At 32.9% G+C, this 19,364-nt stretch overlaps 1 pseudogene; it reads left to right on the top strand.

The window, feature by feature from the left end:
• LOC109680171 (solute carrier family 22 member 22-like) overlaps nucleotides 1-18,983 on the top strand; it is a 94,450-nt pseudogene extending 75,467 nt beyond the window's left edge.
• The last annotated feature ends 381 nt before the right edge of the window (nucleotides 18,984-19,364 follow it).

Raw genomic sequence — 19,364 nt, 5'->3', positions numbered from 1 at the left:
TATTTCTTGAGCACAGGGAATCAAAGATCAAGGCACTGATCTATCTGGTGACATCTCTTTTCTCACAGATAGCTTCTCTTGATGTCTTTATATGGGGATGAGTTGAAGGAGGAATGAGTGCTCAGTTGGAAGAAGAGAAAGAAAGACCATGCATCACTCTGGAGCCTCTTGTATTTAGGCATGAGTTACAGTCACAAGAGTGGAGTCATTGCATCTCTCATGGTGGGGACCATGAGTCTGTATTTGTCACTTAATCCTGAGCATTTTCTAACTTTCCTAGCATACACAAGGACTCAGTAAGAATTTGACAAGGAAAAGAAGTAAGGAATGGAGCAACAAGGGAATTTGAACATTTTGCAAATTGTATCCTGGAGCCAAAGGAAGAGAGTGTGCTAAGTAGAAAAGAATTGTAAGCCATGTCAATTACTGCTGAGAAATAAGTTCTGATAAAGACTAGAAAACATCCATGAAATCTGGGAGTCATTTATTTCTTAAATATAAGTTGTATAAGTGGAATGACAGGTACAGAAATCTTAGTTTATACAGTTTTAGAAGTTTTATGGTTCTTCATTTCTTAGAATATTAGCTAAACTGCATGAAGTATAGTAGTATGGGAGTAATGAATCATATCACGTCTTACACAATTCTAAGCACCATCAAAAAGCATCTCCCTGAAGAAGTAAGAAGGAATTAAGTTTTACTCATGTCATATTATATATATATAAACATTAAGCATACAGAGTGAGGAATGATTATTGAAAGCTGCAAGAGAGAAGAGCCAAGTCACTTATAAAGGCAAACCTATCAGAATACTATCAGATTTTTTTAACAGAAACTTTAAAAGCAAACAAAGAATGGACTAATGTAATTCAAGTCCTGAAAGAAAATAACTGCCAATCTTGATTATTGTATCCAGCAAAACTAACCTTAATTGAAGAAGGGGAAAAAAGGTTTCCATGATAAACAGAGACTAAAACAACTCATGACCACAAAATCATCACTTCAGAAAATACTTAAGGGAATCCTAAACACAGAAGAGGAAGACAAACCCAGTAACAAAAATATGAGAAAGAATAAATATCACTAGACAAGTAGAGGGGCAAAGGAAGAGTAAGGAAGAACCAAATACTATGAAACTAATAAAATGGCAGAAATTATTATACCTTTCAATAGTAACTCTAAATGTCAATGACCTCAATTGGTGAAACAACATATATGATTGGTGGATTAGATTTAACAACAATGAAAAGATCCAAACGTTTGGTGCCTACAAGAAACATAGTTCACTTGTAAAGATAAACTTTGGCTTAAAAAGAAAGGATGTAAAAATATTTTCCAAGCAATTGGAATCTGGAAGCAAGTAGAAGCAATTATACTCATAAATGACAAAGCAAACAAAACCAAAAAAATTTGTCAAAAGAAACAAAGAGGGTCATTTTGTTTTTGATAAAGAGAACAATCCATCAGGGGGAAATAATAACTATAAACATATATGCACAGAATGTTGGCACACCAAATTTCTTAAGCACTATTAAATATAAAACACAAATAGACCCTAACACAATAATAACTCATAACTTTAAATCCCCTCTCAAGAATAGGCAAGTCATCCAGACAAAAAAATAAAAAATAAAACTTTAGAATTAAATTACACTGTGGATCAAATGTTCTTATTAGACATCAACCGAATATTTCATTCAATAGCTGTAGAATATGCATTTTTCTTAGCAACCCATGGAAATTTCACCAAAATAGATAATACCTTAGGACATAAATCAAGTCTTTAAAATGTAAGGAAATCAAATAATTTCATTTATTTTATCAGACCACAATGGAATAAAATTAGAAATAAATAACAAGAGAAATGCAGAAAATATTCACACACATGGAGACTGAACAATTTACTCTGGGTCATTAAAAAAATAAGGGGGAAATAAAAATATACTAGAATTAAATAAAAATGAAAATACAACTTATCAGAACCTTTGAGACACAGCAAAGGCAGTGCTAAGAGAGAAATTTATAACTGAGTACCTTTATTAAAAAACCAGAGTTATCTCAAATAAATAACCTAATAATGCACCTCAAACTCTTAGAAAACAAGAATAAGCCCAACTCAAAAGCAATAGACAGAATGAAATAACTACAATTAAGGAAAAAGCTAATGAAATGTAGATTAAAAGGACAATATAGGCACCTGCACACCCATGTTTATTGTAGCACTATTCACAATAGCCAAGTATGGAAACAGCCAAGATGCCCCACTACTGATGAATGGATTAAGAAAATGTGGTATTTATATACAATGGAATTTTGCTCAGACATGAAGAATGAAATCTTGTCATTCACAAGTAAATGGATGGAACTTGAGAACATCATCTTAAGCAAAGTTAGTCAGGCTCAGAAGGCCAAAAATCATATGTTCTCTCTCATATGTGGACTTTAGAACTAAAACAAATGCAGTACTATTATTGGACATGGGTCACATGCTAAGGGGAGAAAACATACAGAAGGAATAGGGAAAGGTAGGAAACCCAAAACCTGAAAGTGTTTGATGTGCCCACTGTAGAGGAGCTAATATAGTAACCTTAAAATGACAGAGGTCACTATGAGAGGTGACCAGGAAGTAGTGATGAGGTCTGGTAGAGATAAATCAATTGGGTTTGTAATACTTATGTGGATGGAAGCAATGCTAGGAATCTCTCTGTATAGCTATCCTTATCTCAAACTAGCAAAAATGTTATATCTTTCTTATTATTGCTTATGTCTTCTCTTCCACAAAATTGGAGAAGAGGGCAGAACAGGTTCTGCTTGGAAGCAAGGGGGTGGGGGGGAAAGGGAGGGGACAGGGGCGGGGGTGGGGGGGGGAGAAATGGCCCAAATAATGTATGCACATATGAATAAATGAATACAAAAAGAACCAATGAAATAAAAAGTAGTTTCTTTGAAATGATAATCAAGATTGGCAAACACTTAGCTAAACTAAATGAAAGAAAGGAGAAGACCTAAATAAATCAAAGTAAGGGTGAAAGGGATGTCACAACAAAAGCACTGAAATTTAAAATACCCTTAGGGGACTTTTAAAAAAAAAGCTTACATTCTGATAAATTGGAAAATCTAGAGGAAATGGCCAGATTTCTAGATGCATATATTCTAGTAAAATCTAACCAGGAGCCTAAACAGTTCTATAACATGCAATGAAATTGCAGCAGTAATAGAGTCTCTCAACAAAGAAAAGCCCAGGACTGGATGGATTTGCTGCCAAATTCTATCAGACATTTAAAGAAGAACTAACACCAATACTCTTCAAACTATTTCATAAAGTCAAAGGGGAAGGAACACTACTGTACTTATTTTATGAAGCCAGTGTCACCCTGATACCAAAAACCAGATAAGGATACACAAAAAAAGAAAATTGTATATCAATTTCCTTAATGAATATAGATGCAAAAATTCTCAATTAAATTCTTGCAACTCAACTGCACATCAGAAAGACCACACACCATTATCAAGCTGGTTTCATTCTAAGGAAACAAGGATGGTTAAATATATGCAAACCAATAAACAATAATACAGCACATAAACAGAATAAAGGGCAAAATTCACATACTCATTTCAATGACACAGAAAAAGTCTGTGACAAAATTAAACATCCTTTCATGACAAAAGTTCTGAAGAAACTAGGAAGTAAAGGAACATACCTCAAAGTAATAAAGACTATATCCAAAGAACTTGTAAGCTACATTGCACCAAATGGGAAAAAACTGAAATCATTTTCTCTAAAGTCAGGAGTGAGTCAAGCATATGCAATGCTCCACACTTATTTAATACATTGCTTTCATTCTTACCTAGAGCAATAAGGCAACAAAAAGAAATAAAAGGGATACAAATAGGAAAGAAAAAAGTCAAATTTCACCTATTAACAGATTATATGATCCTCTTAATATGTATTCCTCAAAAACTCTTAGATCTGATAAACACTTTTGTAAATGTAGCAGAATACAAAATTAGTAGCTTTTCTACAAAACCCAGTAGACTTTCTATGTACCAATAATGAACATTCTGAGAAAATCAGCAAAATAAGCCCATTCATAAAACCCTGAAAAAATTAAATACACAGAAATAAACCTAACAAAGGAGGTTAAAGACCTCTACAAAAATTATAACACATTAAAAATTGTAAGAAAGAAATTGAAGCAGACTCTAGAAGATGATATGACTTCCTGTGTTCATGAATTCACAGAATTCTTATTGTGAAAATAGTTATACTCCCAAAAGGAATCTACAAATACAAGCCCATCAAATTTCTAGTGTAATTTTTCCACAGAAATAGAAACTCAATCTTAAAATTTTCATGGAATTACAAAAGACCCTGGATATTCAAAGAAACCTTAGAAAAAAGAGAAATGCTATAGGTATCATGAGTCCTGACTTCAAATTACACTTTAGAGTCATAATAATAAAACAGTAGGCAACTGCCTCAAAAGAGACACATAGAACAATAGAGTAATATAGAAGACTCGGAAATAAAATCAAACAGCTACAGTCATCTAATTTTCACAAAAGGTATAAAAACATACATTGTAGAAACATCAGGCTCTTCAATATTGTTGGGAAGACTGGCTATCCATGAGGAAGACTGGAGCTCTACTGCTAGTTTTAACTCTGTAGCAAAATTAATTGAGAATCAATCAAAGATTTTTGAGACCTGAAACTTTGAAACTATTAGAGGAAAACCTGGGGAAAACATTTGAAGAAATATGCAATACTTTCTTTATGAATATGACTCCGATTACCCAGGAAATAAGAGCAAGACTTGACAGACGGAATTGCATCAAATTAAAAAGCTCTGTACAGGAAAGCAAGTAAGTTCCAGAACCAAGAAACAACCTACAGATGTGAGAAAATCTTGGCCAGCTATTCATCAGCTGAAGGATTAATATCCAGAATATACAAAGACTCCAAAAATTAATCACTAAATGAATAAACAACCCAATTAATAAATAGGCAAATGAACTGAACAGTTCTCAGAAGAAAGTACAATTGCTTACAAATAGTGATAAAGGAAATGCAAATCAAAACATTGAGATTCCATCTACCCCAAGACAGATGGCAATCATCAAGAAAACAAATAACAAAAATGATGGCAAGGATGAGAGGAAAAAGAAGCCCTTATACACTGTTGACAGGAATGTAAATTAGTGCAGTCACTAAGGAAGACAACATCAAGGTTCCTCAAAAAAGGCAAAAATAAAAGTACAATATGATCCTGCTATACATGGACAGCTGTATCTGAAGGAATGTAAGTCTGCATACAATAGACATATCTTCACATTTATGTTTATAGCAGCACTATTCACAATAGTCAATCTATGGAATCAGCCTAAGTATCTATCTACCAAAGAATGGATAAAGAAAATGGAGTATATATATCCCCAAATGAAGAATTCTTTAGCCATACAAAAAATGAAATTATATTGTTTGCAAGAAAATGGATCAAACTAGAAATCTTTATGTTAAGTGAAATAAGTGAGACATAAAGGCAAATATCATATGTTATCTCTCTTCAGCAAAATCTAGACCAAAAACAAATGACAAGTATAGAACAGTGGGACTCTTTGGGAGTGGGAACAAATGGAACTGGAGAGGATGAAAGGAGAGGGTGAAGGAGGGGTGAATATGATCAAAGTCCTTCATACACATGTATGAAAACAGAATAATAAAACTCATTAAAATGTTCAAAAAAGGGAGAGAAAGGGATAAGAAGGAGTAATAGAGCAGTTGAATATGCTTGAAGTACATTGTATACATGTATGGAAATATTTCAATGAAATCACTTTGTATAATTAATATAAACTAATAAAAAAGGAGAAAAAATTTCTCACTACTCCCAAATAATGAATTGTCACAATATATTTTTCTTGCACATGACATAATTAAATGCTCTAATTATGTGTGTATGTGTATATACATGCATATTCCAAATAAGTAGTGAATACATCTTGATGGCATTTAACTTGAGACACTACCAATAAGTTGGAATTGGTGAAGAAAGGTAAGAAGTGTATACGAGAGAGTGGTTCTTAACCACTAGAACCACTAGTTAGCATGAGATTCATTCTCAACAAATTTTAAGAACACAATACCTTATTGTTAACTATGGGGACTATATTGTACACTAGTTCTCTGAAACTTAGTATTCTTGTGTATCTGTGGTTTGCAAATATTTTCTCCCATTCTGTACATAGTTTTTTAACTATGTTGAAATTTCCTTTGATGTGCAGAAGCTAATCTTTTAGTAAACCCATATGTCTATTTTTCTTTTTGTTTCTTGTGTTTTAGGTATCATATTAAAAAAATCATTTTCAGATTGATGTCAGTAGTCTATTCCCCCATGTTTTCTTCTAGTACATTTATAGGTTAAGCTATACTTTAAAATTTTTTTTAATCTGGTTGTGTTGAAGGTTGTGTGAGAGAAGAGTCCAGTGTCATCTTTCTTCCTGTAAACATCAAAATTTCCCATCATCATTTATTAAGGAAACTATCCTTTCTCCATGATGTGTTCTTGGCACTTTGACAAAGTTCTATTGCATAAAAATAAAATTTCAGATGTATCTCTGGACTCTTTATTCTATTACGTTGGCCTATGTGCATCTTTTATGTTAAAACCATAGGTTTCTTTTTTTATTGTTGTAGATTTTACTGTGTTTTGAAATCAGGAAATGTGATGGTTCCAGCTTTATTAATTTTGCTTAATATTACTTTGATCATTTAGTGTTGTTGATGATTCTGTATGCATTTTAGATATTTTTATTTTGCAGTAAAATTGCCATTGAGATTTTATGCATAGATTTCCTTGGGTACTATGAACATTTTAATATTATTACTTCCTCTCGTCCATGAGTACAGGATGCTTTTTAATTCCTTGTATTTTCATTAATTTTTTATCAGTGTTTTATAGCTTTTAGTGTGCAAGTCTTTCATCCCCTTACATTTTTTCCCTAAGTATTTAATTCTTTTTAGTGCCATTTTAAATTCCCATTTTGGATAGTTTATTTTTGGTATACAGAAACAATTGATTTTTGTATGTTGATTTTATATTCTGCGATCACACTGAGTTTGTTTATTGGTTCTAGTAGTATTTTTTCTTTAGAGTTTTGTATATATAAAATCATGTTTCATCGTATGAGAATTTAATTTCTTCCTTTTTAATTTGTTATTTTATATTATTTTTATTATCACATTATTGTACTAGGAGTACATTCTTACATTTACAAAAATGCTTATAATATGTCATTTTTTAGCATCAGATTTATTTATTTATTTTAAATTATTCATTTATTCACATGTGCATACATTGTTTGGGTCATTTCTCCCACCTTCCCTCTCCCTCCCTCCCCCTCTCAGTTCTAGGCAGGTCCTGTTCAGCCCTTCTCATTAATATTGTTGAAGAAAAGACACAAGCATAATAAGGAAGACAAAGCATTTTTGCTAGTTGAGTTAAGGATAGCTATACAGAAGTTTCCTAGTATTGTTTGCGTGTACACATGTGTTATGATCCATGCTGATTCATCTCTAACTGATCTTTACACTGGTTACTGATCCCCTTCTCATGATAACTTCTGTTGCTTTAAGGTTTCTGTATTAGTTTCTCTGGAGTGGGGACATCAAACACTTTCATGTTTTGGGTTTTCTACCTTTTCCTATATCTCCCGTATATGCTTTCCCCTTGTCATGTGATCCAAGTTCAACCACATTGCTGCATTTGCCCTAGATCTAAATTCCGCATATGAGGGAGAACATATGATTTTTGGTCTTCTGAGCCTGGCTGACCTCGCTCAGAATGATATTCCCCAGTTCCATCCATTTACCTGTAAATGATAAGATTTCATTCTTCTTCATAGCTGAGTAAAATTCCATTGTGTACAAGTACCACATTTTCTTGATCCATTCATCAATAGTGGGGCATCTTGGTTGTTTCCATAACCTGGCTATTGTGAATAGCACTGCAATAAACATGGGTGTGCAGGTGCCTCTGGAGTAACATGCATTGCATAGATTTTTAAGAAGTCTCCACATTTTTTTCCAGACTGGTTACACCAGCTTGCATTCCCACCAGCAGTGGACTAGGGTTCCTTTTTCCCCACATTCTCACCAACACATGTTGGTGGTGGTGTTTTTGATGATGGGTATTCTAATAGGGGTGAGACGGAATCTTAGTGTGATTTTGATTTGCATTTTCTTTATGGCCAGAGATGGTGAGCATTTTTTCATGTGTTTTTTGACCATTTGAGTTTCTTTTTTTGAGAAAGTTCTGTTTAGTTCAAGTGCCCATTTCTTAACTGGTTCATTGATTTGGGGAGAGTTTAGTTTCTTAAGTTCCCTGTATATTCTGGTTATCAGTCCCTTGTCTGATGTATAGCTGGCAAATATTTTCTTCCACTCTGTGGGTGGTCTCTTCAGTTTAGAGACCATTTCTTTTATTGTGCAGAAGCTTTTTAATTTTATGAAGTCCCATTAGTCCATCCTTTTTCTTAGTTGTTGGGCTGCTGGGGTTCTATTGAGGAAGTCTTTGCCTATACCTGTTAGTATCAGACTGTTTCCTGCTCCTTCCTGGATATTTAGGTCCTTGATCCATCTTGAGTTGATACTAGTACAGGGTGATAGACATGGATTTAGTTTCAGTTTCTTGCAGATGGGTAACCACTGTTCCCAGCAACATTTGTTGAAGAGGCTGACTTTTTTCCATTGCATATTTTTAGCACCTTTGTCAAAAATGAGGTGGGTATAGTTGTGTGTATTCAATAATATGTCTTAATTAGATTTCATCCCTTCATCATTCTCTTTTATCCCCCATTTCTTAGCATAGTTTTAACGAGACTGATTGTTCCATTTTCACACAGAAGTAGGTAATATTTTCACCATATTTGCTCTTCTTCGCCCTTTCCTTATGTCCTCCTCTACCCCGTTGGTACTAATCCCAGAAAGGACCTGTTTTACCTTCTAGTCCTTTATTTTTGAAAAGAGACATATTTGCTTGTTTAAGAAAGCTATTGTAATGAACCAAGCCTTGTATGCACATATGAATAATAAAAAATAAAAAAAAGAAAGCTATTGTCACATTTCTAAGCATATATATATTTTATCGAAAACTGATTCATCCCCTTTATTTTTCTGCTTTCTACTTAGCCCCCTTCTTATGGTGATTTCAACAAAAAAGATTTTTCTTCTTTCTCCTGAATAATTGCTCTGGCTAGGCCTTCCAGTAATACTTTGTGTAGATATGGAAAGGTTCCAGTAATACTTTGTGTAGATATGGAAAGGGGGAATTTTTGCCTTTTTCAAGATTTTGAGGAAAATCTTTGTCACCATTGAGTGTCATGTTATCTTGGATTTTTAACATATGATCTAATTTGTGTTGAGATGAGTTCATTGTATACATAATATATCAAGAGTTTTCAATATAATAAAGGGTATTAAATTTTTAAAATGATTTTTCTGCATCTATTCAAACGAACATTTAATTTCTCTTTTGTTCTAGAAATGTGGCATATCACATTGGTTGATTGGCCCATGTGAAAACATGCTTGTGTATCAGGAATAAATTTCACTTGAAATGTATTATTCAATTTATTTTGATAATATTTATAGAGATCTCTGTATCCATGATCACCATAGATATTGCTATGTAGTTTTCTTCTGTTGTTTTTCTCAGGCTCATAAAATGACTTTGGATATGATCCCTACTCTTCAATATTTTTTGAAGAACTTCAATAGGGGTGATGTTAGGACTTTCAGGTGTCTTTGGTAAATTTATCTTTGAGCCATCTGGTCTTGAGTTTTAAGTCACTGGGAGATTTTTGATTACTGATTCAGTCTCTTGATTTATAATCAGTCTGCTCAGGCTTTCAATTTCTTTTTGATTCATTATTGATAGGTTGCAGGTTTCAAATAATTCATCCATACTTTCTAATGTCTCATATTTGTTGGCATATAGATGTTCATTATAATTTCTTATCTTTTTATTTCTCTGATATCCATTATAATATCTCTTATTTCATTTGTGATTATATTTATTGAATCTTCTCTCTTGTTTTCTTAGTTTGTCTGAAGTTTTGTTGGTTCTATTCATCTTTTCAAAAAACCAACTCAGTCATCATTTCTCCCATTAATATTCTAACTTATTTTTACTTCAATATTTATTATTCTTTTTCCTATTATTTCTGGGTAGCTTATTCTTTCTCTTAATTCATTAAGAGTAATTTTAGGTTGCTTATCTGAGATATTTCTTCTTTATTAATGTGAGCATTTATCACTGTAAACTTCCCTTTAATACTTACTGCTTTATCTGTATCATATAAGGTTCGGTTGTATTTTCATCTTAACTTGTCTTAAGAAATTTTATAATGTCCCTTTTGATTTCTTCCTTGACCATCAGTTTATTTTCCATGCATTTGTGATTTTTTTCTGATTTCCTTTTATTATTTAGTTCTAGTATAATTCCATTGTGGTTGGAAAAAATAACTGGATTGATTTCAATCCAGCATCCACCTGGCATGTGATGTACTAGAGAATGTTCCATGTGCTCTTGAAAAGATTGTGTATTCTCCTGTTGTTGGATAGGATAGTCTTTGTATGTCTGTTAGGTTCAATTGCTAAGGTGCTGCTAAGTCTCCTCTCTATTTATTTAAATTTTATTTTATTTTATTAAAATTGGAGTGTTGAATCCCTTACTACTATTGCCTTTGGATCACTATTTCACCTTTTAAATCAATGTATACTTAGATTTATATATTTAGGTGGTTTAGTGTTGAGTACCTATGTATACATAAATATACAAATATAAATGTGTACTTGTAAATATTTTTTATTGATTGAATTGGCTATTTTATCATTATGTGATAAACATTTTCTCTTGTGAAAATTTCTATTTGTTTATTTTTAAGTATATATTAATTTGACAAAGGGGTTTCATTGTACTCTTTCTATACATGCATATAGTATACTTTGATCAAATTTACCCACTTTGTTAATATTTCTTAGCCTCCCTTCCCCTTTTAAAAATAATATTTAGTAAGTTTCATTATTCTATATACTTAGTTATGAAGTACTTTAACCATATTCACCCCTCTTCATCCTTTCATTTTTCTCCCCTTCCTTTCACGGCTTTCTACCACAAACAATCCTCTTTTTATACTCATATTTTTCTTTTAAGTCTAGATTCCACTTATGGAAGACAACATATGATATTCATCTTTATCAATCTGGCTTATTTTGTTTAACATGATCTCTGGTTCCATCCATTTTCCTGCAAATGATATAATTTGATTATTCTTTATGACATAATAATAGTCAATTGTGTATATATGCCACACTTTCTTTATCCGCTCATTGGTCAATGGACACCTAGGCTGAGTCCCTAGTTTGGTTATTGTGAATAGTGCTGCTATAAACATAGATGTGCAGGTATCTCTATGGTATGTTGACTTAATTCCTTCAAATGTATGCACAGGAGTGGTGTAGCAGCCTCATAGTTGGGTCTACTTTTAGTTTTTGAGGAACTTCATGCTGATTTCCATAGTGGCTGTACTAATGTGAATTTCCATGGAACAGTGAGTGCTCCTTTTTTTTCGGCCTGCATTTTCACCAGATAGACAACTTTCTGAATGGGATAAATTCTCTCCCAGTTATTTATCCAATAAAGGATTAATATCTAGAATATATAAAGCTCCAAAAATTAAATGTCAAACAAGCAACAATTCAATTAATAAATGAGCAATAGAATAAAGAGGGACTTTTAAGAAGAAGTATAAATGGCAAATAATGACACACGGTAGTGTTCTTATGACACTTTGACTTGTAATGCAACTCCTGTGATATACAGTAGAGCCACTCTTGCTTTTTTTGAATATATCTGGAATATATACATTCAAATATGAATTCAATATATGGAATAGATTTTTTGATATCTTCACTGTAAGTTGGCTGTGTCCCTAAATTTAAGGTAATTCCTTTTTACAAAATGTATGGATGGATTTTCTTAAAATTCTATTCATATATCCAGTGTCTTCTGATTGGTGAGGTTAGTCTATTTGTGTCTTAAATAATTAGTAATAGGTATGGTCTTGCTATTTTTTTATTTCTTCTAGTTCTCTTGTTTCTCTATATCTTTGTGGTTTGATGTTTTTGTTGAAAAAAATAACTGGATTGAGGTCCATCTTCTTAAATTTGTTTGCACATGTTTGGTGACACCTACAATGTTATCTATCCTAATGTAGGCTTTGTTTTGCCTTTCTTTTATGTATCTACTTTTGGATTTTCTTGGAGGATAAATTTTTCATTAAAACTCTGTAGCCTTAATTGTCTGTTTAAAATTGGTGACAACTTCAATGACGTGTGAAATTCTAATGTTACTCTCTTTTGCCCAGCTTTATGTTATTGGTATCAGAGTTTATTTCTTTTAACTTTGTTTATCTTTTAACAAGCTTTTTTTGGTTATAATTATTCTGAATCCTTTCATCAAGAACACCTGAGTCTCCAGCAGCAACTGTACTCATCTGTGGCATTGGCTCCAGTAGAACAGACGCTTCGTGTTTCTAGTTCTTACTGTATTGCCTTTGTTTCCACTAAATGAGAATCCTACATCTTTTCATTTTCTCTTCAGTTTAGGGCTTGTAGTTTGTGTAAGCTCTGGGTTTTGGTTTTTTACTTTGTTTTGTTTATTTTTGTAATTATCTTATGAGCCCCCTTTAATTTCTTAGTTCCTTTATTTCCAGCTCTAACGATGCCCTGAATTATATTCCTCATGTTGTCGATACCGAACATAGTTCCCTTTTGCTTCATTTGACCCTACATAAGCAAAGTCTGATTCTAGGCAATTGCCTAGCAGCAAATATTTAGGATATAGTCATAAAATACATGGACAAATAAGTAAATAATACCAATTTTTGTTCTCAAAATATTGTTCACAGAGTTTCGCATTCTGCGTCTTACTATTTTTCTCTTGGGGAAAGCCTCCCTTGCTGCCTTCATTCCCATAATTATGGCCTTCAGTAATAAATTCTCACCAACATTACTCAGGTAAGAAAAGAAATTACAAAATGGTCCATCTTAAGAATCTTTGTTGAATATTGCAGGCAGATTCTATAAAATTTGAAGATGTAAATAAAACTCATAAAAGGTACTATATTAAAGTTTTGGAAATTAAAGGTTGACACTGACTGGTCTTGGCTTATTTCTTTAGCAGACCAAATTGTATTCCAACTTTTTCCCAAATTCCTTCTATTACTATGCTTCTAAAACTCTTAGTCACACAGGTATTTCAGAGTATTATCTAAGTTTGACTTCTACCCTACATTTCCAGCTTAGAACAATCACCTCCTACCTTAGCTTGATCCAGAGCGTCTTTGGTTGTTTCAGAGAGCTTTTGTGCAAGTAAAAAAAAAAGATAAATCTTCTTGAGGATACTTTCATCCACACAGAAAAATGTCACATTGCAATGAATGAACAAAAGTCAAATAGCCTAACTAGTATTGCACACAACCATAACAAGGGATCTATGTTTAACAAGATTCTAAATTTATGTTTAAGATTGCCTTTACCATACAGAAACTTGACCATTATGCTTATTTGCCAAGCCAAAACTCTTTCCAGTATTCTTTACTAGTGTATTGTCAATCACTGCAGCAAATAGTTTACAAATAGAATCTGTCTTCAGTGAAGAATTTTGAAACATTTTCAGTCTCATACAGTAATGGCAGTAATGGTAGAATTTTAGACAACATGGCAAAGAAACATGGAAAACACCCATTTCATGTATTGCTTTGGAGAGGGTAATTTTAAAGTTTGCTTGTTTTATTATTTACTTTGTTTCAGACCTCTAGTTTAGTTTTCCTATTAATAATACATTAATTCAGCCAACTGTGAGAAACTCTTCTATGACTGTTACCAAATACACCACGCTGTCTAAAGATAAAAGTCTTCATTATCAATGATCATTTTATACTTCCCCATCCAAGTCAGAAAATGAAATCTTCTGAAGAATTATGGAGTTATATATATCAGGGGATTCTATTCCCTTAGACCATAGCATATTCCAAGTTTTTGCTTGCTTTCTTGCTAGCATGATGGAGAGTATCAATTGAGAGACAGAATTAAGGTGACATGCATAAGGCAGCATATTTGCATGAAGTAACTAACTTTATAAAAGCCACTTCACAATGTACAATTAACATATAAAAGCTGTACCTATCTAATTATATACTCCATGTCTTTGGGAATAAATATACATTCACAAAACAATGAAAATCTTAAATGCCATTAATATATCATCTTCCAAAGATTCCTCAAAACCTCGCCCTGAAACGTATTGTTGTCATTATTGCTTGTTAAACAAGAACACTTAACACAAAATCAACCTCCTTAGCAAATGTTATGTATTGGACACACTTTTCTTCTCTCTAGGCTCTGTGCTTTATAGCAAATCTGCAGAAGTTTTTATCTTGCATAAATGGAACTTTGCAATCTTTAGCTATCACCTCCTCATTAACCATTCCCTCAGCTCTATATTGTTCTTTGTTCATCTCTGAGGGAGCTGTGAGTTTATCCAATTTCCTTCTTCTCTGTAAAGTTCAATTTATCGTTTTTAATATGAAGCCTATTTAAATATGCCCATTGACTATCACAGAAATTTTTATGGGAATCCTATAAAAAAACATATGTGAAATGGCTGCTTTATACAGTTTTCTGTAGAAAAAGAAAATGGTAGGATAACAACTGTTAATTAAATTGAAATAGTTCAGAAAATTTCCTTATTTTAATTTTTAAAAATTTTCTGCCATATATAATCCTTCAAATTCTCGATTGTATGAGAAAAATTTTTATCAGTAAAATATATATCCCTAGTGTTTTTCTTTTTATATTCCTACTGAAACTGAGTCAATGTTTATGTTTATTTCACAGGGTTTCCAGATTTAGCTGAAAAATAAAGAAAAGGAAAGAAAATACAGAGCAGCTACTTAAATTTGAATTTCAGATAGTTATTATATTTTCAGAGTAAATTAATAAATAAGTAAATACATATTGCATGATGCTGCTTATACTAAACCATTACTTTCTGTTTATCTGAAATTAAAATTTAACTTGTTATCCTGTGTTTTATCATGTAACCTCAATTTTAGGCTATACAGCCTTTGAAGTAATGTGCTTTCTCCATTTTACAGAAAAATCCGATTTAAATGGTATATTCTGTCTAAAACAAATGCAATTTTAAACTTCTTACAGCATGGCTGAGACAAAAATAGTTATGTCAAAATGGAAACAATGCTTTAATTGGATCTGTTAGCAGGGGTTTAGTATCTATGTATGCAACAGCTGTAATTGCACTTACAGCAGGAAGAGCCTATATTGATCTTGGGTTACCTAAGAAAGCTCTACTGAGAAATGGTGAATGTTTGCTAGAAATAGAAGAATGGTCTGAACTAACCAATTCAGACTTTCATGGGAAATATTTTCTCTTTCTGAAGGTCAACAATACAGAGCATTTGTATTTTTGCTAGCAGATTAGTATCAATACTTTCTGCTTTAACACTTGTGACTAGAAAGTATTTTGTACATCTTCCCATGATTATCTATGGGACCTTTCCCATAGCAGCCTCAATATCCATCTACTTTCTACCAGAGACTTTTAATCATCCATTTCCTGACACCATCAAAGACATGGAGAAAAGGTGAGCTCCTATGTAGCCTTGTGTGAAGCTAGGCTGTGTAATTATAAGGTGAGTAGCCAGACATTGAAGTCATTATACATTCTACTTTCATAAGACAAAGGAACCAATATTGGTTTGTTTTGCTTATTATCTGTGTGATAATACATGGAAACATTTTAGAAGATAAACATCTGTGGTTTACATTTATAACAATTTCATAAATATATAAAATTTAAGTGTGTATGGAAATAAAATGTTCCTGATGGCACATATATTATTTAACAATTTTTTGTTTGGTATTGGGGATTAATCCCAGGACCTCTTCCATGCTAGACAATGTTCTACCGCTTGAGCCACATCTCCAGTTCTGAATTTTACAAGTTAGAGAGCCAATCAGTGAATGGGAACTAGAGTCCAAATGCTTTGAAACCAAACTTGACAGTCTTTCCATTTTTATAATGAGTTTAAGTGCCTTGTATTAATGTCATTCTTAATCAATTTACTCTTTCTGAAATGACTGTCATACAGATTTTTATATGACTATATGAAAAATGTATTCCACTGTTATTTATATCTTAATTTAAATGATTGGTTTTAATGATAATTTCTGTACCCACAATGCTTTTAATATAGTGTTTTGATCATGGAGGACATAGAAGCTGGGAAACTACATGAGTACCCTTTCACAGAGGGTTTTGACTCTTAAAACATCATATGATTTCTTAAAACATCATATGATTGTAAATTTGAAGCACTTTGAGGAAATACCAATAAGCATTCTTTTATGAGTCAAAAACAATTTGTGGTATGCTGTTTCATCACCACTATAAAGTTACAGAGAGGTCTTAGGAGAATTCTAATTTATCTTCCCATTTAATCATTATTTATGCCTATTGAGATATGCAGTATTTGACTCTTGTCCTAAGTATGAGTGAGGTTAAGTAAGCTGTACTATATACAAAAATCACTAAGCCAAACTTGAACACAGTGTCTTAGGTGCCTAAGGCACATGTGTAACAAATAGCATTGACTGAAATGACAGGAACAAATGAGTTCTAAGGCAGAATCTTTTAAAAAAATTATTTGGTGGTACTGGCATTTGAACTCGGGGCCTGTGCTTCCTAGGCAGGCACCTTACCAATTGAGCCATGTCTTTTCTGCTTTAATTTTTTTTTTTCAGGTAGAATCTTATAAAGTTTTTTTGGCCTGAGTTGGCCAAAAAATCCAACAAAGATCCTTGTATTTGTGTCTTCAGCATAGCTGGGATGACAGGCTTATGCCACCACATATGGCTTTTTTGTTGAGATTGGGTCTCTAACGTATTATCCAGGCTGGTCTTGAATCATAATCCTCCAGATCTCTGCTTTGTGAGTAGCTGGGATTGCAGATGTGTACTACCACATCTGGTCCCTAAAGCAGTATCTTAAAGCTTGGCTGATAAAGCTTGTACTTGGGTCACTGAGAATGTTTGAATGATTCCATTCAAATACGAACATTTCACTGAAACAATAATTTTTGAGAATGGAAGTTAATACTAGCATTAGCAAAAAGGAATTTTCCATTACCACTTAAAGAATTCCTAACATGGTGCTTTCTTAATTTCCAACTGAAAAGTCTTCAGTTTTCTACCTCAAGCTTTAATATCCTAGATATATGTTGAGAAAGCTATTTCATCAACAAATGTAAGGCTATGAATTCAGCTACAAACCTTACAAAAATTCTCATATTTTATGTATTTGGTGCCAATGAAATTAACCCTTATTTGTCATTAAGATAAAAGATATATTGTATACAGCCTATAGGTGATAAGCATGTGATTGTCATCTCCAAATGGTCAATCTGTTTCCAAGCAAGTTTATTTCATCCTTGTTCTGTTTTGTGCACTTGTACAAGATGAATGCATTTCATCTTCTTACTTTTAAGTCTTATGAGAGACCTTGGGAAACTGTTGTGATGTCATCATTGGAAATTGTCTTGGCTGAGTCTAATAAAAGCTATAAAGAGGCTGGGCATACTGGCCAGCTTGAGCAAAAAGTTCTCAAGACCACATCTCAACTAATAAAAATTGGGCATGTTGGCACACATCTGTCATCCCCGCATGAGGGAAGCACAGAATGGGGGTTGCAGACCATGCTGGCCCGGGCATAATCATGAGACGTTATTTGAAAAATAGCTAAAGCATGGCTGAAGTGGTAAAGTGCCTGCCTAGCAAACATGAGTCCCAGAATTCAATCTCTCCAGTACCACCAAAAAACTCCAACAACCAACCAACCAACCAACCAAATAAAGAAACAACCACAAAAAACTATAAAGAGAGCCACTTTATCAGAATGCTAAGAGAAGAAGCTGGTGTCCCAAATGGCACCATAGTTTTCACTGATGGTACGCAAAATCCTAAAGACTTAGATAATAGCTAAAGTTTGCTAAATGGGGAACTATTGGCATGCCAGGTGATCATTGTAGTCATTTGATATTTTAATCAAAGTTTTAATATGAAGGTGAAAACAGCATTTTGTATTCCATAATAACTTCTTTCATCAAATAGGCATCATGATTCAGGGAGAAACAATACTTTCTGGCATGCTGGAGGTAAGAAAATGAGTATAAATTATTAGTAAAAAGATTTTGGATTTTTAATTCCAAACATGGTGTTGTGTATCTGTTTAAAATGGGTCAGTTTTAAGAGATCTTAAAGCCTTTTGTTCATCTTTAAAATGGTAATGCAAGTTCAGGATTACTTCCTCAAAAACATGTTTAGAAGTATTAATGCATGCATAAGAATGTATAAAGTACAATGCAGTACAAATCAAACTTGAGTTTTCAAGATTTTTCCTAGATCCATATAGCCACTCATGGGTACATCTTTCATTTTTTTATTCCAGGGACAGGTTCAGGAAAAAGAGAAAGAGAAAGCAACAAAAAGACCTCTTGGAAACCACTGAATGCTAAGGAGGCCAAATACATCCATAGAGTGGAAGAGCTGGACATATTTTTACACAATTTCAAACAATGTTTTATTCCTTTCTGTAACCCAGAGCTTTATCTGTAGTGGACATTCATTAACATAAGTATTAATAAATACACTGCAAAAGCAAATCTCTTGGTTAACAAACTGTAATATAACTCTGAATCATAAGGGCTTATTAAGTGTTGGAGTACAGATCCCTCACGTAAAAAATTGAAAACAAAGTAATCTAATAAAAAGTTTGTCTTACAATGAAGTGAAATAGGATCTAATTAAAATTGGAAGTTGAAAACAAACTGAAGAGCCATTTCATTCTTATTCCATAGCTGTCATTAGATATGCATATTTTGAATTAGGAATTCTGATGAGAATAAGCATAGGAAAATTGTTGAATGTGATATCACCACTTTGATGATGCAGGTGCTGCTGTGAGTCTTTAACTAAAGCATGAGTCTTTTAAAAACACCCTTATATTGCCCATGACATATAATAAGTTCAACATTTCAGTGTTTTTAGATACAAAATGGAAATATAAAATAATAATAATAAGACTGGAATTGAACTACATCCTACAAATCATAATTTGAGTCTTCCCATTTTGGATGGTGATTGGTGGGATAACTTTATCAACTTGAGTCACATCAGTGAGTAACCGATGAAAAGCACATGACCTTTAGCCTTCTTCCCATCAA

This window comes from Castor canadensis, chromosome 3 (assembly GCF_047511655.1).
Source record: "Castor canadensis chromosome 3, mCasCan1.hap1v2, whole genome shotgun sequence".
NCBI classification, from domain to species: Eukaryota; Metazoa; Chordata; class Mammalia; order Rodentia; family Castoridae; genus Castor; species Castor canadensis.
Note: the sequence above shows the minus strand (reverse complement) of the source record. Positions and strands in the feature narration are given on the sequence as shown.